The sequence below is a fragment of the Prionailurus bengalensis genome, chromosome B1 (assembly GCF_016509475.1).
Source record: "Prionailurus bengalensis isolate Pbe53 chromosome B1, Fcat_Pben_1.1_paternal_pri, whole genome shotgun sequence".
Classification (NCBI taxonomy): Eukaryota; Metazoa; Chordata; class Mammalia; order Carnivora; family Felidae; genus Prionailurus; species Prionailurus bengalensis.
The window spans coordinates 198,680,690-198,705,391 of NC_057344.1; positions in this window are offsets into that span (position 1 = coordinate 198,680,690).

A 24,702-nucleotide genomic window follows, 5' to 3' on the forward strand; every position below is an offset into this window, starting at 1 on the left:
AAGGAAAATCAGGCATTGAAATAACCAAGTAGGGTTTGGGAGGTCAGAGCGCAGTGATCTCAGTAGGTCAGATTCAACAGCTTCTGCCAATCTGTGTTTTCAGAATCTAGCATCAAGCTGCCTTTGGAAGTAACCAGTGAGTGAATTTCATATTCCTCACAATGTTCTGGGTAGACAAAAAATAGGCTTTGTTTGCTTTTATTCTCCTACTTAAACGAAGGCCAAGTTAAAGGTAAACAGAAAAGAAAGAAGGGAAAAAATGAATGTGTAGCGAAGACAAAATGTGCTGAAAACAAATTGGATACATTTTATGGAATTAGTCTTTAAAGCATTTTAAAAATTTATTCCCAAATGTGCCTCTGCTTTCAAATGCTATGCGGTTTCAGATTGCTGAGTTTTACATGTGTCGCTTTCATTTTTTTTTTTGCTTTTCCTTTCCCCTCTCTGCCTTCATTGCTCTCTTTCTCCCTTTCCCTTCATCCTTTCTTCCCTCTTTCCTTCCCTCCCTCCTCCAGTCATCTCTCCCTCACTCTCCCCCCACCCCCACATCCCCTCTCTCTCTCCCATGCCAGATTCTATTATCAATCCAGTGGTCTAACAATGACATTTCAGAGAGAAAGACGACTGGCTACCCTTTGAAAATTTGTTTTACTATCGCCTTTATGACACTTTGGAGATGAAGTTTTGCCTTTAATACTTGAAAATGCAAAATTGGCGTGCCAGGAAAATGTACTCTTGTAAAGCGTGACATATATACCATTTGCCTGATGGAATGACAAATGTTAATCTGGATTCATGTTCCAGTTTTATCTTTCCCTTGCTGCGACATCTTGGAAAGCCATTCTGAGTCTCTTACATAAATGGGTCAGAGACAGTCCCTGTGTATTAGCTAAAATGACCCCTGTATCATCTTCTTCAGAGCAGGCTAGGACCACCAGCCTAAAGCCTGCTGACTCTAGACTCAGATTATTACACGTTCATTTTTAAAAAATATAAAGTCCAATTAAACTTATTTTTTAGCCACTTACAACCCATGTACTTTATATCCACCCCCCCAAAAAAGCTGTACTCAACACCTGCTAGATAAGACAAATCTTGTAGCTAGACCCCAACCATTGCCTCCCTTAGGAGATCTTGACTCAGACGTTCCTCACTTGTTGAGAGACAAGAGATATCACCTAGAGATGTGAGCTCCCTCTAGGATTCCCTCTTCTTCCTTGCGAGGTCCTGCACCCCATTCTCTCTAGGTGGTAGCTTTGTGCTCTTGTCTCTGGAACTTATCTTTCTGGGAGGGACTGTTTTCATGCAACTCGACCCAAGAAAGCTGTGTTATTGCATTTTGTGGCTGTCCCTTCCTTGATTAACCTTGAACTTCTGGAACATACCAGAATCTCCTTCATAAAATGAGGAAATACTGTTTGACCGGCAGGGTTGTTTGGAAAAAGCCTAGTATCACATCTGAAATTTATTTGAAGGTCATTAAATGTGATGCCCGTCTCTTTGCAATTGATTCATACATGGTACCACTTGCACCAGAGAAAGGAAAGAGGAGAGGCAAGGACAATCACTTTGCCATTTTCTTCAACATTTGAGAATTCCTTGTTTGAGGCTGGCGGAATGGAGGCGCCACGGTGAACTGAGCAGTTTGGATCAGTTGACTCTTTCAAAGAAATTGATTGGAATCTGCCAAGTGTCCATGTTACATAGAACTTGGAGAACACAGCCTCCAAGAGGCTGAATTTCCTTCTGTGTCATTTCGCATAGGAGGATAGTTAATATCCAAGATGGCTGTCGCTTCCTGGGATAGCATGTGAGACGTATTTTCTAAATGCAGATTAGTGAGTAAGTAGGTCCCCCTCTCTTCTCTCTCTCTGGTGGTAGGGACAGGCAAGTAAATGAGCAAAACAACTAGTTTTACCCTCGCCTGCATGGGATGTGCCAGAGGCAGTGCAGAACATGATGGGAACACACGGGATAAGTACATGTTCAGAATGCTATGTTCTCAAAGCAAAAAGGACCTTGACTGAACAACCAAAAATGCTTCTGTCTCCAGGTATACCAAAACACTGAAGCCATATTTTTGTAACTGCAAACATGCAGTGGCTTACTCGAGTCAACAGTTCACTTACTCTTGGAAGCCATTCTTAACTTCCTGTCTGTCCCCAGTATTAGCCACAGTCTCTATCACCATACGGTGCTTTGAAAGGGGTGCTTGTTGGTGTAATCAACAAAGGGTTTTTTTTTTATTATTATTGGATTATTTTACTTAATAGGTAGACTGAATGGATGGTTGCTTGATGCCCCATGCTCCAGGGCTCCATTTCTCCCGGTGTCCAGTGACAGGTCAGGAGTTCATCTTAGACATTCCACAACATCTTTGAGACCCCGTTTCCTCCTCTGTAAGTAGCAATCAAGCATCTATCACAAAATATTTGGGAAGAAAGAACCAATCAAAATATTCAAAGAAAGAGATATATTGAAAACTAAAACGGGAATGGAGCAAGAGCCAATGGGGAGGGACTACAGGTGGTGATGCAGTTTTGGCACCTGGGAAAGGAGACAGGGAAGGAAGAAAGGTGGGGTAGGAGGACCCTCAGATGGAAGGAGAGCCTGAAAAAGTCTTGTCTGGGGCGAGGGGAGCCACAGAGCAAAGATTACCTATTAGAGAAGTCCCATTGGGAGCCAGGAATGTCGACAAGAACCGTCCTGCCCTACACTGTCATGGCTGGGAGTTGGCTGGGAGAGGTTGGCTTCACTCTGAATTCAGCAATGGATCCCGAAGTTGTGGCACTGATTAAAGCCTGCCAGCTGACTAGATACCTCGCCATAGGTTGTCGCATGAAGGGGGAGTTGAACTCCATCCACTTCTCCAACCATGTGTGTGGAACAGCTCCTCCATGGTGCCTAAGAGCCTCTCCTTCTGCAAGGAGACTAACAAAAGGGCTAGTATCCAAATATATAAAGAATGTATAAAACTCAACACCCTCCAAATCAATAACCCAATTACAAAATGGGCAGAAGACAGGAATAGACGTATGGATGGCCAACAGACACATGATAAAACGCTCAACCTCACTGATAATCAGGGAAATTCAAATCAAAACCACGATGAGATGCCACCTCACACCTGTCAGAATGGCAATAAAGGAAACAAAAACAGATGTTGGCAAAGATACAGAGAAAAGGGAACCCTCCTGCCTTGCTGGGGGGCATGCAAATTGGTGCAGCCACTGTGGGAAACAGTAGGGAGGTTCCTCAAAAAGTTAAAAATAGAACCACCCCATGACCCAGCAATTACTCTACTAGGTATTTATCCAAAGATTCAAAACTACTAACTCGAAGTGATACATGTACTCCAAGTTTATAGCAGCATTATCTATGATATGGAAAAAATTTTCTACAAATTATGGAACCAGCCCATGTCCATTGATCGGTGAATGGATAAAGATGTGAGATACACACACATGCACACACACACACACACACACACACTGGAATGTTACTCAGCCATTAAAAAAAGAATGAAATCCTGCCATTTGCAATTACATGGATGGATTTAGAGAGTATTATGCCAAGCAAAATAAGTCAGAGAAAGACAAATACCCTATGATTTCACTCATATGTAGAATTTAAGAAACAAAACAAATGAGCAAAGGCCAAAGAGAGAGAGAGAGAGGCAAACCAAGAAACAGACTTTTAAAAATGGAGAACAAACTGATATTACCAGAAGGGAGGTGCCTGGGGAGATAGGTTAAATGGGTGACGGAGATTAAGGAGTGCACTTGTCGTGATGAGCACTGGGTGTTGTACTGAAGTGTTGAATCACTGTACTATACAGCTAATACTTAATACTACACTGTATGTTAACTAACAGAAATTCAAATAAAAAGTAAAAAAAAAAGAAGCTTAATGGAATAAAATATGGCTGCTGTTGTGACAGTTGGTCACAGGGTTACAGTTGGTACTCACTGTCTTCTTGTGTTATCGTAGATCCCCCTCTCCCTCAGAAACCACTTCTGCTTATCTTGCTAACTTCCCTGGTGGTGTAACTCAAAGCTTCATTCCTGCTGAGTTGAGCCCTTGGTAATGATATCTTTCTTCAGGCCAGGGTATCGGCACATGTCCGCTTAACAGTTAACAGTCGGGCAAGGAGTTACCAAGATGCTCCTCCATTGATCATGTGGGTTGCTTACATTCTTTCACCACATATTGTCCAAAAAAACAGCCCCACTTCTTCCTGCTGATTGGAATCAATTAACCTGGCAAGATGGTGACCCATCTTCTCACCAGCAGGATTTGGACCCAAGGAGAACAAAGATCCCAGGCAGCCATCATAGCTTGCAGTTCAATGACATCCATGCTTAGTTCCCTAGAAAAAGCGCACCTCCTTTGGGGACTCTGCAGGAAGTCTGTGAGAACACAAGGTTCCCCACTGGATCTCTAGGGTGATGCTGGGTGGGACCATTCTTGTTTGCATCTCTTGGTTCCTGAACCCAACTTCCCTTATGATTGTAAATACAACACAGAGGTTTCTGATTTACTCTAGTACTGTATTCTGAATAATGTCACCCCGAGCTTCCGGAGAAATTTTTTTCAGATAGGCGCCCGGAGTGTCTTCACTAAGCCATTCTAAAATTCTATCAGGCTAATTGCTTTTCCTTCTAGATTTCCAGCCAAGAGACCAGTAGCCACTGCCCAGAAATCTGTATATATTCTCAGCTCGGGCCATTTCTCCTTGCATACAAACAATATCATCAGGTTCATCACTTCTATCCATTGGGAAACATTTCCTTCTCAATTATTCCATAATGCCACACCTTAGTGTAGCTTTAATGTAACCACCATTTGGTTTCGATTTTCATGCACACCCCAGGCTGACATATATGTCAACTGAGCTTGGGAATTTTTCTCTTCTCTCAGGTGGTCATATGCTACCTTCCCTCTCTCACGCACACAACCATAAGTGTGAGCTGGGCGCGAGTAATTGTGCCACTGTGCTATGTAACAATGGGTCTGGTCCATTTGACCCATGGAGCTGTTGGTGCCACTTGATCTTTCTTGGTCTTAATCCTGATGCATCATTTTCCCTTTACAATGGACTTATACTGAACCCCGTAACCATGGATTGTCCAACATTTTCACTGGCGAGTCAAATAGAATCATCTACTAATAGGTAGTCTGAATGTATGGCTACTTGCTCCCCATACTCAAGTGCTCTATTTCTACTGGTTTCCAGTAACATGTCAGGAGTCAATTCTTGATTGTGTTAGAATTCTCTGCCATAGATGGCATGTCCTTGCCCTAGATCTTTAGGAGTTGATTCTCCCACGGTGACTTCTCACACTCCATCCTTTCCCACCATCACCATCTCCAACACGACAGTTGCAAAGCTGCTTAGAACTGACCAGGCCTACCACCTACCACAGAGACCTTTTCTGTTTCAGGCTCACTCAAAGCTAGCAGTTTTCCATGTTGTCCAATATATGGGGCAAAGAAGAATTCCTACATGTGTTCTTTTGGCCTTTCTAACTATGACAACTTTTACCCGGGAGACTAAATACCCAATGTGGAATATACTCCACTACCTAGTATGGTGTTCCCAATTAAACACTCAAGGAACTGGGGACATTACCACCAAGAGGGGGTAGACCAAGTCAACCCACTTTAAGAGGGATTGTAGCTATGACTTTACTTATCTGGTTCCCATATACCTACATTCTAACTGGGAGGCCATGATGTATTTCCGGTCTCCAGGTTATCAATGTCATGTCCATTAGACTTCCAAATGGTAGAGATTCCCCTTTAATAGTCTAAGCAACGACCACAGACCTTTTTGTGGGGGGAAAGGACTAGCGACACCTCTGCTGTGGACAACTCTTCCTATCATGTTATTGTAGACTCCCTCCTCCTAAGTCAGTGAGTTCCAGACCTAAAAATTGCTTGGGTCCAGGAAATGAACAAGTACCCATTACATTTTTTTTTTTGTTTCTGTATTGGAACTACTGTCCACAGCTTCATATGCCTTCATTCTTATCTTCTTCTGAGAGTAGATGGGAGGTATTTCCTTTATCGGCAATCTATTTTGTCCCTAAGGACACAGTATTCTATGAACTGAGACCAAAGCTGCCTCTGAGTCAAGCTCCCTCTCTCCATGCTCCTAGGTTGTAATGGAAACTGCAACCCTTCCCACTCCACTTAAGGATTGCCACTAGGCCTCTATTTACTGGAGGGTTCCATGGTCCCCATGAATATTGATGAACCCAGCTCTGTGAAGACCATTCTGCAAACCATCTTGCCCTTTAGAGGAGAGTCATCATGGAAATTCTTAGAAATGCCATCGCCTCTGTCATAAGCACAGTCTTGATGGCTTTGGTGAGTGGGACTGAATGGGCCCTCCATGGAATATGTTCTTCTGGTGGATCTTCTAGCTTCATGTGACACAACCATTCCACTATGCCTGATTTTCTCAATCTCTTTATTCTTTCCTCTGCTGTTAGTCACAGCAACTCAGGAAATCTTACTTTGTTCAGCATGGGGCATCACTTCTCCATGGCTTCTGAGATCCAGCCTTACAGTGAGTCTGTCCTATTCTGCTACTAGGGTCTTATCAAAGTGCTAAATCTCTTGTCATGAAAAACTGCTTCTAGTCAGTGAATTGTTGCTTGCCCAGCCTTATGTTCCAATCTGTTTGATCAAACACTCTTAAAATCCAATTCCAGGAATACTCCCCTGGCTCCTGCCAGTGTAGGCTAGAGGATGCTTGAACGCCTTTAGGGTATAGTATTTTATTTCTATCAGGCCCAACATATCCCCAGCCAGGCCTGATATGGTGAGATTTCTCCATAGTTTTTGGCCAATCATCCAAAAGAGCAGACACATGTGGCTCTAGAGGGGGGACCTTATTGCTTTCTTGGGAAAAGTTCCAGTAGCATCTTCCCATACAGGGGAAGTGCTTGCTCTAACTAAGGATGACTGTGCCAGCCTGGAAGGGTCTGGTGGCCCAGATGAGTCTATAGAGCTGAAATCCTTAGAAGTATCTATACAAATGTCCCCATTCCATTTTACAAATCCCTAGGTTTTCCCAACCAGGGCTTTTAGTTTAGCAAAACAGATAAGCTTTGACTGAGCATTTTTGTCTGGAACCTTCTACTGTGGTTATTAAATCTTGCATTTTCTCCTCTGCTGTGTCTTCTCTTGGACCCAAGAACACCCAAGAGCTACCCTCTCAGAAACTTTAAAATATGTGTCAGCTTTAGTCACATTGCCTTATATCAGTTCTCCAGAATTTATTCATCCTGCATAACTGATACTTTGTGCCTCTTGATCAACATTCTTCATTCCTGCTTCCTGAGCCTCTGGTAACCATCATTCATTCTCTGTTCCTGTGAGTTGGATTATTTTAGGTTCCACATATAAGTGAGATCCTGTAGTATTTGTCTTTCTGTGTCTAGAGTATTTCATGTAGCCTACTGTTCTCCAGGTCCATCCATGTTGTCACAAATGATGGGATTTTCTTCTTTTCTACGGTTGAGTAGTATTCCATTTGAAGAAGCAATTAGAAGAAGTAATTATTAAGCAAAAATAACCAGAACTTGAAGATTCAGAAAATGCTCAGCCTGTCCACAATGCAGAGAACACCAATAGTGTCTCCAAGTAACTTGATAAGGAAATTAGTGTGCATGTGAGCCACAATAGCCCCAGCAGCACCAGAAGCAACATTGCCAGTTTGAACTGAAGGGGGTAGAGATGGAATAAAATTAAAGAAGATTGTCAGACTTCTTTGATCCGATAGGACCAGGCCACACAGCTATTCAGCTGTGAACATGTGCTACTCTTCAAGGCAAGGGAAGAAGGGATTCGAATGCAATTCAGAGATCATTGGGGCCACTGGCTTTGTTCTAACAGATCAAAGGGCCACCAATCAAAGACCTATGGATGCAAATTCTTCCCAACAGAACTGTAGCATGGGGGTCCCCACTGAGAGCCACGTGTGGGCAGCTGCCTGCTGACATTGCCACTCCAGTGGGCCTGGAGGACGGAGCATGAAACCAAAGAGGATTATTCTTGTGCCTTAAGGTTTAGTGGAATTTGTCTTGCTAGGATTTGTACTTACTTGGGACCTGTAACCCTTTCCTTCTTTCCTATTTATCCCTTTTGGAATGGGACCGTCTAACCCATGCCTGTTCCACCATTGTGTTTTGGAAGCACATAATTTGTCTGGTTCCACAGGTTTTGGGCTGGCAAGGGACTGCGTGTAATGCACATAATACTCAGAAGTGGGTCTTTTTGTCTAGCTAAGCAGTGAGTAATCCAGTCCCCAAACTCCATCTCATCTCCTACCTTTCCAAACCATACCCAAGTACCAGCAGTTCAGGAGACAGAATTAAATATACTAGACATTCTTTGGGGGTAAATGCCTGCTATGGACAAAGTAGAGATGGGGCAGGATTTTTCAGACACAGCCTGGTAGTTACGGAACTCTTGAATGAAGGGAGGGAAAGAGGGGGACTATAGTGCAGCACTGAACGTATTTTCTCCAGTCTGATGGAAAGTGCTAGAAAAAAGATTGCCTGGGGGGTAGGGGTCTCATGTGGGTCAGGAGTGGCCTGGCTCCAGGGCCATCCATGCTCAGTCTTCAGCTGGAAGCAGCCTGGGGAAAGAAAGCCTGGCTGGTGTCCAAAAGTTTGAAAGGACCTCAAAGGTGCAGGAGATTCTCCACAACTCATGGCCCCTCAACCCAGTGAGCATCAGTTGATTTTCAGACTTTCAGAGTCAAGATAGATCTCATAATTGGGGGTTTTCTAAGCACTTTTGGACAATACGTACTTATCACGCATTTTTGTCTCTAAATATGATGTGATCAGAAAGCAGACTAGTGAGATGCAATGTGTGGTGGTTCATCCGACTCTTCCAGGGGACTTGTAGATCTCGTTGGGAAATCTTCTCAGGTGGTAATGGCCATTTATCCACCCATTTCTCAACCCGATACATAGGGGGCAGGACCTTTCCCACAGTTTGTATATGATTAAGTGTTTCCAATGAAACATATCTGGGAAACAAAATTCAAACAAGTATCTTCTTCTGGAACTTTTTGGTTGTTGTTTTAAGAGTGTCATGATGCCCAGGAAGAGATGAGAGTAAGCAGAAGTAGGCAAATGTATTTCCCTATAATGTTGTTCTTTTGTGGAGCATCACTTAGCATCCCACATGTACAGCGGGCTTTGCCTAATGCTGGAGGGGGCCCTGTAGCTGCTACTCACTGGCTGTGTGATTATCCACCAAGTGGCTTGTTCTTCCTGACTTTCCATATCCCCATCTGTGAAATGGGAAGACCAGCCATGCTGGTTGCTCCCCCTTTTTGGAGGATGGAGGTTGCCTGTGTGTCCACGGTGAGGGCTGGGAGGGGAGGCAGGCTCATCTCCATAAGGAGGTGAGAAGGGTATGGAGCCAGGCAGCAAACAAGAGAAGAGGGGTCCATGGACCTGGGCTAGTCTCTTAACGTTGGCTTCTGGCCAGCAAGGAGATAAGTCCTGAAATCAGAAGGAAGTATTAGGAAACATTTAGAGCAATGTCATAATCCCGTGAGAGCCAAGCATGTGATCGGAATCCTCGTCTCATTTGTGTGGTGTTTTACAGAAACAAATAGGAAGAAGAACGAGACAAAAGGGGTTCTCCCTCATAGTTTGAGAGGTACTGCTTTGCAGCATGCTGAATCTCCCATTCGCTGAGACTTTTAAATATTAGATAAACCCACAATGTGTTTCCTTTTTAATATTTAAAAATGCTTTCTTTTAAAAGCTTTCCTCAGCTTTAGCTCACTTGGATATGGCTGTCACACATCAGATGCAACATGATGGCTTCACAATACTGGAGGCAAACCCACTGCTTATCTGCATCCAAGAACAGAGCCTTGGGGCACCTGGGTGGCTCAGTCAGTTAAGCACCTGACTCTTGGTTTTGGCTCAGGTCATGATCTCATGGCTCATGAGTTGGAGCCCCACATCGGGCTCTATGCTGACAGTGCAGAGCCTTCTTGGGATCCTCTCTTTCTCCATCTCTCTCTTCTCTGTCTCTCCCTCTCTCTCCAAATAAAAAGTAAAACTCTAAAAAAAAAAAAAAGAACAGGACCTAGGGTGAGGTGCGAAGGCATTAGCAGACCAATGGCTTGTCTACTTTTTCTTCCTGTTTTGGTTTCAGTTCTCCAGTGTCTTTTAGTTTTCCCCAGTTCCCAGTAAAGGGCTCCTTCCCCCACCCACAGTATCCGTCACCCTTTGGTTGGTTTAGTCCACCCTGGAGAGACTCATGTAACAAGTCTCGTCACAGGTCTGTCCATTGCTGTTTTCTTGTGTTTGTTATTAATCAAAGAAAGGATTGTGCTGAACTAGCACTAATGCAAATCCTACCCGAAGGGCAGGTGATGGCTCGGAACAGAGCCCAGGGGTGTCCAAGGAGAATGATGGGAGAAATAATGATTACTACTGCTCAGTAGGGAGAAATGGAAGATTTTTAAGAAAAAAACACCGATAACGAAAAGTAGGTCAGGACCCAAGTGAATATGCAGTCAGGGGATGAGTCCAGGAGAAAATCCTTCTTCTGGAAAGAGAAAAATTGGGGGGAAAGGAGGCTGGAGGCCAAGGGGATTCACAGAGAAGAGTTTGCTCAGACATCAATAGTATCTGACCCACACAATTGTCTCTGTCCTTGTCTCCATCTGAATCCACTTTGTGCAGGGATATTATTCACGTCTGGCATCTGGCAATAATGCTACAAAGGCCCAGGTTCCATTTTGGTGCCGTTCAGGCAACAACACCAGGTTATCTGTCTCCTGTTCCTCATTTTATTTGTGTGAGGGCTGCGATTGTGAATCTAATGTCCTTTTGGTGATAAAACAAAAGGTCCGAGGAATAATTGTCCTTGACATGAGCATAATATAGGCAGCTTAATGTTTTTAAGATGGGGTGTGCCCAGTTACACATGATAGGTTATAAAGACATTGCAGATTTTATGTTCTGATATCGGCTCAGCATCCATTAACCTGCACCAAAGGTACACACGAAGAAAGACAACAAGAAAAAGGCAACATGCCAAAGGAGGAAGATGCAAATTTACCCAGAATAAATGCTGCTGCTGTCAGAAACTCAGGCTCTGTCAAGAGAGATGGCAAGACTTGATTATGCACACATAATGAAAAGAGTTTTAGGCAAATATTTTCTATACACGCCAAGTATTTTTCCACAAGTTCTCAGGAAAATTACAGGAAAAGTAGCTTTTCACATGGTGTAAGGTTTTCTTTTTGGTTCTTCATCCCTCCCTCCTTCCCTCCCTCCCTCCCTCCATCCATCCATCCACCTGCCCATCCATCCACCCATCCATCCATCCGCCTATCCATCCATCTGTCCACCTGCCCATCCATCCGTCCATCCAAACATTATCTCCTCATCCAGGTCTTCCTTTTCACCCTTGCCATAGGCAGTTCTCTTCCCCTCTCTTACATCTTCAGAGACTGAGCAAAATATATGAAGATTATTGGTAATAAGTGAAGCTAATTTCTATTGATATACTCTTTCCTCCTCTCCCAGGGAGAAAAACGTAACCTAATCAGTTCAGGATAAAGAAGCCTTTCCTTCTCAGTCAACTTAGGGATTTCTACCTGCCATTCATCATATATCTGGGTGATTTTTACCTCAAACTTTAGGCAGTTGGTTCATGACAATCATATGAGTGTAGAGGCTCATGTCCTTGCTTGTTGACATCTACCCATTCTACTATCTGCTTATTTTATCCATGATCTATGTCCTTCCTGGTCCCCAGTGATTGGCCTACAATATTTTTGTAACTTTCCCCTCCTGTCTCTGAGGGCACTCAGGCAACTTGCTATCTTTCACCCAACTCTGGCCTCCTTCCCAAGGACATGAGACAGATAAACATTCTGTCCTCTGCCATTCTGCAGCTAGAAAAATTTAAGAACCCAGCTCAGACTCTCTATTTCCCCACATGCCACCCCACATTCTTGACTATACCTCTGCCAGGCTCTGCAAGGAAATTTTACCAGATTTGGAACCAACCTTACCCCTCATTGGTTGGTCAGGGCAATGAAACTTGTGGCGTTTAGTCATTAGATCCTCAAGCATGTCCTGATATTCTGTATTTTGCAACCTCACGATTTTGCCTCTCTCACAGGCCAAAAGATAGGAAGAAGAATTGAGGCTCACATCTCTTTTAAGGACCTCACCCACTTCTAAGTTATGCTTCTCTTCATATCTTATCTCCTCCTTCCCTGCCTATGGGGGTTTTACCAAATTTAGGATGAGAGTAGTAACTCTTTTATTTTTAATCAAATGTTTTTTATTCCATCTATTAGGTCCAATGTATATTTTATGTCCTGAGTCTTTTGGTATTTATGAAACCTCAAAATCATAAGAACGTTTGGAAATAAAACCTTGACTTCCAAAATGTATTCATGTTATGAGTTTCAAACGACTATCTGGAAAATCAGAAACCAAGTACTGAGTGTGTATGTGATGCCCAGGATGCAATGTCTATGCAGAGCGAGGTGGGGGGAGGCTTAATGGCCATCTCAACTTCCCATCCTACTAGCCCTAGGCTTGGCCCAACCTGAAGTCTTGCCTCATGTCCTATAGCACCCCACCACTTTCACTTTGGGCTCCTGCTTTATCTAATCAATCTCCCATCTGCTGAAACCTGCTGTGTTGCTCTAAGATCCCACCACTTTGAACAAAACTCTCTCTTTTTGTAAGCACCCTTGTCTACGTGGAAAACCCCTATTCATTCTCCCAAAGCACACTCAAGATTTTCTCCCTTTGAAAGCCTTCTTGATAATTCTAACTGAAATTGAACACTGTCTTACCGCCGAAGCTTCTATTTGGAAGTTACTGGAACCCGTGGTCATTTTTTGCTAACCTCCCTCTCTCTCCCGCACTAGACTGCAAGTATCTAAAGACGTAGGGCTGTGTGATATAGGATATATACCTGCATCTCCTTATCTGTACAGCACATTATACATAATAGCTACTCAGCAGTTAGAGGAAGAAATGAAGGGAGAAAAATAATGAGGGAGTTCTGAAACAGAAGGAAGAATAAGGGGAGAATAAAAGTTTTGTTTTATGCCTAGGTGTATAAAGTATGAGTAAGTAATAGAAGCTAATATTTGCCTCTAAACTACATTGTACTAGCCACCTACTTAGATTATTTCATTACAGAAGACACTTTTATGCTCCAACTTCACAGGTGAAGAGTCCAAAAGAAAAGTTAAGCAATTTATCCAATACTCTTCACCCAGGAGATGCTGAAACCAAGGTAAGGATCCAAAGAAAGTTGGTCTTAAAACCCACATCCTTTCCCATCATGCTTTACTGAAAAGGAGCTAAAGCTTAGGTTGCAGAAAATTAGCTTAGTAGCTGACTTAGATGCTGTTCTCATGGCCTTTCGGTTGCCCTTTGTTTCTTCGTGAACTCCCCTTGACTATCCACCTGCCAATGACCACATTTTCTTCCCTCAATTAGGGCTGTTACTTGCTATTTCCTTTTTACAGACATTATAACATAATATCTGGGATCAGAAACCCTGTTTGGAATTATAACTCTCATACATTACCTCCTGTGAGTTATTTATCCTTTTGAAGCCTATTTATTCTCCAAATGTAGGTTGTTGTGAAAACCGAAAGAGAGAACTTATAAAGTATCTCATAAATGGTAGTTTTTATTACCATCCTGCACTGAGAGACACTGGAAATGGTGACTGTCCATAGCCTCATGCTGGTATATTCCATGTTCTCTGGGTCTTGAAACTCTGACCGTTGCAACTCTAAGTGATGGATTGCTTAAATTACTGGAGATACTATGAGGAGTTCTTAAGAATCAGGGATATAACTCTGTGGTGCCAGGATGCCTCAAGTGGAAGTGAACTTGTTTGAAGGACATGCAAAAGGTGTTTTAAAACACCAGGCTTCACTACTGAATCCCACAGTTACTCTCCTCTGCCTCCCTGGTAACAGGCAGCACTATGGAAACTCAGTCTTTGACCTACAAGGAAATGGAATTTTTATTTTTATTTTCTAATGGATGAGAAAAACTGGAACTTATCTGTTCTGAGTCAAGCAGGTCCAAAAAAGAAGGCAGGATCGAAGTGACTGGGTATTGTTCTTACCCTCTTTGCGTGACTTTCGGGAGTTTGGGATGGGATGTGAAGACAATTCTTGCCGAAAACAATCACAAAAGTGGTGAATAGGAGTTTCTTGAACTTATGGGATGTGGGATCTGTCTTCAAATAGGGAAATAATGTCAATAGATACAAGGATGAAACTTTGTTTTTCTAGAGGCCAGAAATTGGACCAGTGGCTTACATGATAAGAAAACCAGATCACCTTAAGGAAGAACTCCAGTAATGAGGGTTGGATACCAGGTGAATGAACTGATGAAATTCTGAGCAGGGGCAGAGGGAAGCCCCACTTCTAGGGGCCCATCATTTATCAGAAGGATGTGTCTGGATGCCACTTAGATTATCTGGAAGGATCCAGGTCTTAGATAAGCCATTCAGCCATTGACAAGACACTCTGGGACCCAATGAATCTTACTTAAGGAATCTGAGCCTGTTACCTCATCAGCAAAACACTAGCTTCCAGTTAAATAAGTCTAAATTTGCTTTCAGATCTCAAACTCTAGAAACTCAACCAATCCAACTGTCCTCTCTATTATTTTCTGTAGCTCTTCTTTGTATACATTCAAAGAATCTGTCGCAAGTACATTACACTTTCTACTGTTCTATAGAGCCATGTGCTCAACAAATACATTCCTGAGGAAAATAAAGAACCAAACTCTAATCCTCCAAATAAAATATAGTTGGCTTAAAATAGTAGGCTCAATAAGATCATCCTGATGCTAAATCACACTAAAAATAAAATAATAATTCTTCATGATAAACTATAACATCTATGCCAGAATTATGCTTAAGGCTAGCCTACACTCTTATAGCAAAAATGAAAAATTGAAAAGCAATGGTACACCCTAAAATAAATTGGATAATATGGATATTTGAAATGATGAATATTCCCAGCATTTTCTTTTGTTTATTATGTCCTGAAAGTCCACAGTTGATTTCACAGATGATTATACATCACTTTAAATATTGAAGAACCATTTGAAACACTCACAAAGAAAAAGATAACAGCGTTGTTCTTAAGAAATGAGGTAAGGCTGATTACGCTCCATTCAGTACAATAGATTTTATTCAATAAATTTCCAACACAGTAGGAAAAAAGAGATGCTTTTAGTCTACCCACATTAACAGCGGAAGACGTGTCTTTCTATTTTACCGGAAACATCCATTCTTCCTTGTAATGTTTCCAGTTGGTTTCCATAGAGTTCAAAGCAGTTTTGCTCCCTGCGAAAAACAATTGCTGAAGACTAGAGAGCACTGGCCATCCACTTTTGCACTCCTGGAGAAACGAGTGTAGCACATGCCTCTCCCTGGTACACTGTGAGACAGGCATTAATGCTGAGTAATTAACTGACCTGTTAGCCCCCACTGAGGAGTCAGGAAGTTCTGGTGAATCAATTTCTTCTGAACTAACTTTCACGTGTGGCCATTTGCTTTATATGAGTACACATTGAGCTATTAGGACTTCATCCTGAAGTAATGGTGAGATGTTGATACAACCCTAGGGTTCGCCAGAGGTTCCTGTGTTCCCTGGAAGGAAGTAATCTCAGGAGCGATGCTAAAATGGAAGGAAGGGGGTGGCTGTTGTGTAACTTTGTGACTCATAGTCTCAGTCTTTTCTTTTTAAATACAGCACAGTCAACTATAGTCACCATGTTCTGCATTAAATCCTCAGAACTTATTCACCTTATAGTTGAAAGTTTGTAACCTTAATCAACTTCTATTTCCTACTCCCACCCCCCAGCCCCTGGTAACCACTTTTCTGTCTTCTGTTTCTATAAGTTTGCTTTGTTTTGTTTTGCATTTTTTTCACATTTGTTTATTTACTTATTGTGAGAGAGAGCACAAGCAGGGAAGAGGGGCAGAGAGAAAGGGAGTGAGAATCTTAAGCAGGCTCCATGCTCAGTGTGAAAGCCGACATGGGGTTTGATCTCATGTCCGTGAAGTCATGACCCGAGAAGAAATCAAGAATCAGACGCTTAACCGACTGAGCCACCCACGTGCCCTTGTTTTGTGTTGTTTTTTATTCCACATGTGAGACCATGAATTATTTGTCTTCCTCTATCTGATTTACTTCACTTACCATGACTATCCATGTTGTAAAACATAGTAGGATTTCTCCTTCTTTCTCATAGATGAATAATATTCCATTGTATACATATACACATTATATATATATATATATATGCATTATGTATATATATATATGGGTTACATATATACATTATATATATATATATATATATATATATACAGAGAGAGATACATACATACATTATATATGTATACATATACACACACAGTAAAACCTTGGTTTGAGAGCATAATTCATTCCAGAAACATGCTTGTAATCCAAAGCACTCATGTATCAAAGTGAGCCAATGGTTCTTCTCTCTCTTGCTGCAGGATTGTGGGTGATCAGCTCCCATGCTCAGAACCTCAGTCTCAGACCACAGTGTTTGGCAGAAATCAGGGATTTCCTATGGACAGTTCTTTCCTTCTCTATCCAAGAGTACGCTTAAGAATTCTTTGCTTCATTCTAGGTGAGGCTGCCTGCAGATAGAGACCCTCTCCTCTACTGCCTTATTGCCAGTTACATTTGTACAGTGTTTGACAAGAGTTTATTAATACTGTACCGTAGTCAAAATCCGTGCAAGCATGTACAATGGCCCCCATGCAGAAAAAGGTTGAAAAGAAAGGTGTCAAGAAGAGAGAGATGATTACGGTGGAAGTTAAGAAGGAAATCATCAAGAAGTACGAATGAGGTATGTGAGTGGCCGAAATCGCAAGATTTTATAAGAAGTCAGTGTCTGCATCTTGTCTGTAGAGGAGGAGGAGAACAAGGCAGAAGAATCCCTCACTTCAAATGAGGTTGGGGAGATGTGGAAATGTGGGAAACAGCACAAGATTTTGTAGAAAAGCACCACCCGAATGAGGCTGCATCAGTGTGAGCAGTGAATCTGTTTAACGACAATGCAATGTCACATTTCCGCGAAATCCTCAAAACGAGGCAAAAGCAAGTGTCATTGGATAGGTTTCTTGTGAATGCTGCATGAAAAGAAAAAAGATTCCATGGAGTCAATAGATAGCAGTGATTCCATTAGTGATAGTGAAAGTCGTTCTATATAGTAACCCTCCTCCTGTCTCCCCCACACCAGCCACGAATGTCTTCAAAGGTAAGGGCAGGTTCATTTGTTTATTTTTCTTTATATTTTGTACATTCTTCTTATTTTGTGTTATATTATAGTATTGTAATTATTTTTATATGAACATTTTTGGGTTGAGAGACAAATCATCTGAGTTTCCATTAGTTCATATAGGGAAATTTGCTTTGATATACAAGTGTTTTGGATTACAGGCATGTTTCTGGAATGAATTATGCTCACAAACCAAGGTTTTCATTATATATATATACATATGTGTATATATGTGTGTATATATATATACACATACATATGTATATATATAGGACATTTAGGTTGTGTCCATAATTTGGCTATTGTAAATAATGCTGCAATACACACAGGAGTGCAGATGTCTCTTGGATATCCTGTTTCCATCTCCTTTGGATATATATCTAGAAGTGGGACTGATCATACTGCTGTCCCTAGTGGCTGCACCAATTGATATTCCTGCCAGCCATGCACAAGGGTTTCTTCCACATTCTCACCAACACTTGTTGTCTTTTGTCTCCTTGACAATGGCCATTCTAACAGGTGTGTAGTGATATGTCAGTGTGCTTTTCATTTGTGTTTTTCTGATGATGAGTGATATTGAGCACCTTCTCACGGACCTGATGGCCATTTATATGTCTTCTTTGGAAAACATGTCTGTTCAGGTCCTCTGCCCATTTTTAATAAGATTGTTTGTTTGTTTGTTTTTGCAATTGAGTTGTGTGAGTTCTTGATATATTTTGGAAATTAACTCCTTATCAGATACGCAATTTGTAAATATTTTCTCCCATTTGGTAGGTAGCCTATCCTACTGTTTTGTTGATGATTTCCTTCTCTGTGCAGAACCTTGTTAGTTTGATGTTAGATTGTTCATTTTTATTATTGCTCCCTTTGCTTTTGGGGTCCAATCATTCACAGCTTTTTGTTACTAGCAACAGTGGAGTGGAATGGAGGGGGACCTTGGCTTGCTCAGAATACTTCAAACCATTGGGCTAGCTGAGTTGGCTTGGGCAACTCAAGTAATCCTTTAAGTGTGTTTCCTGATCTGTAAAGCAAGGACAGAACTGCTTAGGAGTTACAGCTCTGGTTAAATGTGGGAAGAATAAACACAACATCCCGGGCAAATCTTAAGAGTTGTTTCTCAAGAAATACATATTGAAAATAATTAGACACACGACATGGGTCAGTAGTTTCAAATGTGTGGGTAGAGGGAGAAATGCAAGGAAAAGTTGAGAAGGAAGGGTGGAGGGAGATGAGAGAAGAGGAAAAAAGCAAAAGGAAGGGGAAGAAGGATGGAGAAAAGGGAAGAAAGGAGGGGAGGAATTCCCAGCCACGTTCTCTAGGATGCTGCTATCTCTGGCCAATTCCATGTAATAGGCTGGCTTCACTTTGGCCAAGAAACATGTCTCCTCCGACTTGCCAGTAACTGTCACCCATCATGAAAGCCTTGCCCTCAGGGTATGCTCCCATTCCTTGATTCTCCCAGGGCAGGCAGGGCAGTGCCTGACCCAGAACAGAGCCTAATATCTGTCTCTGCATAGACTGTCTTAGTGAAGAGTCATGCTGGAGGAGAGAGATCTCCAAAAGGCAAGGTGAGGAGAGTCGAGCTTGCATTCTTCGGTGCAGCTTAGTAGCTTTGATCCCTGGGAAGGCTCTTAACCTCTGGGGAAATCGCCTAGATGGAGGTTCGTGGGAGGGCTGGACAAAATAATGGACTGTTGAGTAGGGATACGCAAGGTGCGATCCAAGTTTGTTGTGGTTTGAACCGTCCCCATGGAAAGATACGCTGAAGTCCTAACCCCCCAGACCTCATTTCAGATGTTACTCATTAAGATAAGGCCATACTAGCATAGCTTGGCCTTAATCCAATATAACTTGCATCCATATAAGAAGAGGGAAATTTAGACACAGACACCACAATGCAGACCCAGGGGAGGCGGGTGAAGATGGAGGCAGTGAGCGGGGTGACGGAGTTGCCAGCCACAGGAGCCACAAACTGCTGGCGACCCGCAGACACTAGGAAGAGAAGAGAAGCATTCTACTCAGGCTCAGAACACAGCTCTGGCGACACCCTGAACGTACAGTTTTACAGAAATGTGAGAGAGTGAATTTCTGATGGTTTAAGCACTTCCCAGGTAGTCCTAGGAAACGAATATGCTACTTTGTGATTGCTTTATGCTTCCTCCTCCTCCCCAGTTATATTCAGATATGTATGGAGCACCTCCATACCAAGCGTTATGCAAGTAATTAGGAACAAAAAAAGGTAATAATAACTAATACCGATAGGATCTTGCTATATGCCAGATACTGTTCTAAGTGATTTATTTAAATATAGTACCATGAGAGGCACCTGGGTGGCTCAGTCGCGTAAGCGTCCAACTTCGGCTCAGCTTATGATCTCACAGTTCACGAGTTTGAGCCCTGCATCGGGCTCTGTGCTGACATTTCAGAGCCTGGAGCCTGCTTCCAATTCTGTGCCTCCCTCTCTCTCTCTCTGCCCTTCACCCATTCGTACTTTGATGCTCTCTTGAAATAAGTAAACATAATTTTTTTTTAAATAAAATACAGTACCATGAGATTGATGCTGTTTTCATCCCCAATTTATAAATGAGAAAATGAAATCACAGAGAGGTTAAGTATTTTACTAAAGTCACCTGGATAATCAGGATTTTAACGTAGGATTCTATTGGCAATGCACTTAGCCAATCACTCTCAACATAAATTACACACAGTGTCTGACATCAAGGAACTAGCTGTGTAAGATCAGAAGACTGCCATACTTGTAAATACTTGAAATTCAGAATTTTGGAGGGCAAAGGTCTAAGTAAATATAGCATATCGATTAAACCCAGCGAGGGGCGTCTGGGTGGCTTAGTTGGTTAAGCGTCCGACTTTGGCTCAGGTTATGATCTCACGGTCGTGAGTTCAAGCCCCACATCGGGCTCCAGGCTGACAGCTCGGAGACTGGAGCCTGCTTCAGATTCTGTGTCTCCCTCTCTCTTTGTTCCTCCTCTGTCTCTCTCTCACTCTCTCAAAAATAAATAAGATTAAAAAATTTTTTTAATAATAATAACAGGGGAAGACATGGAATTATTGGGGTCCTGGAAGGTTTTTCAGAGGTGGTGATAAATCAGACATTTTTTTACGATATCAAGGAGAGGAAGAGGCATTCCACACTTGAAGCACTGAGCATGTGTGCTGCTCATGAACAGTTGGGATTTCAGAAGACGGGATTTTCAAGAAGGGAGATGAAACCACACATAATTGGGGCTTCCTCTGTTGTCATCCGGGGTCCATTTAACTGGGGCATAGCAGGGTCAGGACTAAACAGTGGCAAAGAAGGAGCAGAGGTGTTGAATTCAGAGACCTGGATTTGAACAATGTGTACACTTTTTGCTGCTGTATCCCAGAACTTGACCCCAGGGTGTGGCTCCTGTCATCCAGGCCTGACTCATCTGTTCGTTCATTCATTCATTCATTCATTCAATACACCTGTATTGGGTATTCACTCTTTGCTGCGTCCTCTTCTAAGAGATGTTTCCAGAGCAAGGGGCAAGCCCTCAAGATCCCCACTGTCTTGGGGCACATGTTTTTGAGCGATGGCCAATTATCAGGGAAGCAAATGCTACCGCATCATCATTTTATCTATTTAATAAAAATGTATTTATTTGAATTCAGGTTAGTTAATATACAGCGTAATATTGGTTTCAGGAGTAGAATCCAGTGATTCCTCTCTTGCATCTGACACCCAATGCTCGTCCCAACAAGCGCCTTCCTTAATGCCCATCACCCATTTAGCCCATCCCCCCACTCCCCTCCCCTCCAGTGACCCTCAGTTTGTTTCCTGTCTTTAAAAGTCTCTTATGGTTGGCTTCCCTCTCTGTTTTTATGTTATTTTTTCTTTCCTTCCCCTATGTTCATCTTTTTTTTGATTCCACATGTGAATGTAATAATAATAATAATTATTATTATTTTATCTAGTGATAGCTACCATGGAGACAATAAACATATGAAATCTCCGTCTCCTTCTCAACAGGAGATACTACTATTGATAGGATAGTTAGAGGAGGTTTCTCTGCAGAAGTGACCTTTGAATTGTGACCCAAAGAATGACACTGGCCCATTCACGTTTAAGATTTGATGCAAGATGATTCTAAACATAGGAAACAGCAGGTGCAATGCCCTTAGAGAAAAGCAAGCTTGGAATTTTCAAGAAATAAAAAGAAGGCTAGCAGGCCATGAAAGAGAGGCATGACAGCAAGCAGGGACACAGAGAGGGACAAGGCTCACGGTCTGCTCTTGGCGGGAGTTTGTACCTCGTGATGGAGCTGATGGTCAGTCCCCGAGGGATTACAAAGAGAAGATGATGTGGTCAGATTTGCATTTGCAAGAGCTCCCTAGATTGGCAACTCATTAGGTCGAGATAGGAGAGATTATCTGGAGTCATCGCTGCAGATTCTCACAATGCCAGAATTATGCACTTGATGCCATGCCCTTGACTTTCAGGAACCTAGGAAGTGTCGAGGAAGTCTTTGTGGACTTGACTCATTCTTACAGTAGTAGTAGCATTGAGTTTTGAGCCGCTTCTTGTTATATTGAAGGTGCCTAGCTGTATGGAGCTGTGGAGGCAGAGAATGGGTGGCTGCATAAGGGAGAAGGTAGCAGTCACTTTGTTTCCTTTACACTCTTCCGCCATTGCCTAAGCGGTATGGCCAGCCAAGAAGCAGCACCTGTTCAGTTGTCCATGTTGTCTGTCCTACTCACTCCTTGCCCCAGAGCTTCATTCGTCAAGGACACCTACCTCACTATCGTCCCTGGATCTTACTTAAGTACAGAAAGATTTGGTTGATCTGTTCCAAGTCCAGCTATTGCTCCGGCCGCCATTTTGTTCCTTGGATCTCTGATGTACTCATGCAATTGCTATCTCGTTCGCTATCGTCTTGGCCTCGTTCTTAAATTGCCATCATAGGTGGTGACTTCTGATATAAGGAATGGATGCCGCCATGGTGCCAGGTAAAGGGACAACAGACATGCTATCCTTTTTTATTCTAGCAGGGATAACAAAAGTAGTGTAAAGAATGATGTCAAAACACATAACCATTCACCCATTCATGTGGACCAAGAACTCTGCGACATACCACACCAGGCACTGGGGGAAAAATGAAAAATACAGATGTGATCCTTGGCCTCACGGAATTTTGGGTCTAATGGCAGGAGGTGGTGGTGAAAGAGGAACCGGGTAGAGTGTGGTAGGGAAGAATCAAATCAAAGGAGTCAGGCAGGGAAATGAGAAAGACTTCAAAGTGAAAGATCCAAATCAATGACCTGAGGGGACAGTGACTTGGTATGATGGACAGACCGTGGAGGTATCCATAAAGGTGCCCTGACATATCAATGTCACGAGTGGCACGAATAGGTACCTTTTTATGGTGCCTCTGCTGGGGAACTCATTTGAAGGGGCCGTCAAAGCCCTGGAGTAGACCCAGACACCCATCTTTGAAACTGACCTTGTACTTCCAGTTCTCCTACTGGTAGAGTCCCTGAGGGGCTCCCCCAACTCCATGACCTGGGATGCCTTCCCTAATCTCCTTATAATGCCTTTTATTCCTTTAACTGACTACAGAGTGCTCTGAGTCCTAGACATTTGAAGCAAGATGATTCCTGGCCTCTGGTCTCGGTTGTCTTAGTTGAGGCCCCTCCATTTCTCCCTCTTAGGTTGTGCTGACAGCCATCTACCATGCTGGCCGCCTCCTGGGGACAGATGCCACCCGCCACAGTTCATGAATTCTGTCTTCTGATTGGCATTGACCATATCGTTTCTGCCTGGTCTCTCCTCCCTGCTTGCTTCCTGCTATATTCATAGTCCCTGGCCATGGTCCTCCCTTTCTGACCCAGCACACATGTGTCGCCCCAAACATGAACTAAGCTTCACTTTCCCATCACCACGGTCGTTACAGCTGCACAGTTGTTATTATTCCCCATTTGGCTTAGAAGAAAAAATGTGCTTCTAATTTTTTTTTTTTCTGTAAATATTTTCTGGGTTGTCTTACACTTTTGCAGGGACCCTCTGGGTAGAAGTCAAGGCAGTGAATTTTCAGTTTCGGTTGCCCGTTCTCCAGTCACCAGGAAAACACAAATAAAAACACTGGGCGTCTATATCCCACTATCAGAGATGATTGACGAGTGTGGGGAAATCCTCAGATGGAAGGTTAATCCATGTCAATTTGGACTTCCAGTTAATAATAACGATTAATGAGGTGCTTCCCTCTTTGCCTTACCAAAGAAATTACAGATGGCTAGGTTAGACAGCTGGGGACTGAGACGTACCGTGAGGAGAAACTTGTCTATTTGCTCCGATAAAGCTTCGCGATCCCAGTACAGAGCTCATAAGAGCTGATGATTTAGCAGCAGCAACCTTTCTCTCTGCTGACTAAAACTGAAATCCGAAAGATGAATATTGGCCCCTGGGCCGTGTATCTTTGAAAGATACTTCCTTTAAAGAGTAGAGAAATTATTCAAAAATGTAAACCAAGCTCTGCTTTCCCAAGTGTTTACATAAATCAATATATATCAAATGGCATGCTATTATATATGAAAAAGGAATGCGTCTTGTTCTTGAAGCATAGAGTACCAGATGATATGTGTAAGCATGGCTTTACATATCACTTCTTTGTTTATCCATCCAAGAGATGAAAATATTTATATTCAACAAGGAAGCAGAATATGATAGTTTCAATGCAGGAAATCGCTACATAGGAAAACACAATTGGATACAAAAGAAAGGATCATTTGCATTATTTGGGCTAGGCATAAAAACTCATACACAATTGAAGAATCCAGACAACTGAAGTAGAAGTGTTACCCGTGATGTAGAATCAATCACTGACCTGTCCTTCTATGTACTAACTACCTCTCAAACCTGTCCCCTGTTTGCCACCCAGCTGTCAATCCCTGAGCTCAGCAATGTGTCGACTCTTCCTTAGACCAGAGGGAATAAACTTAGTGTTTTGACTAAGATGCATAACAATTCCCCCAAACTGTAGGGCTTGTAACCGTGCAGGGGTCACTAGTGACATAGGATCAGTATCATTTTGTTTTGCCGTATAAGAATATCTTAAAAGCACATCACTCACTATTGCCAACGTTTTGTACAACAGGTGATAGGAAAAAAAAGTGGAAAAAAACAAGTTTAGAACAATTTCAAAATTATTCTTTTCAATTGAATGCACCGATTTTCATTAAAGAAAAAGAATTATGGGTTATCTTTATTCCTCCTGCCCGACCAGAGGTCTGTGCAAGCATCCTCAAGGAGCAGCGGGGTCAAGCAAAGCCTTAGATTCTCACATGGTCTCTA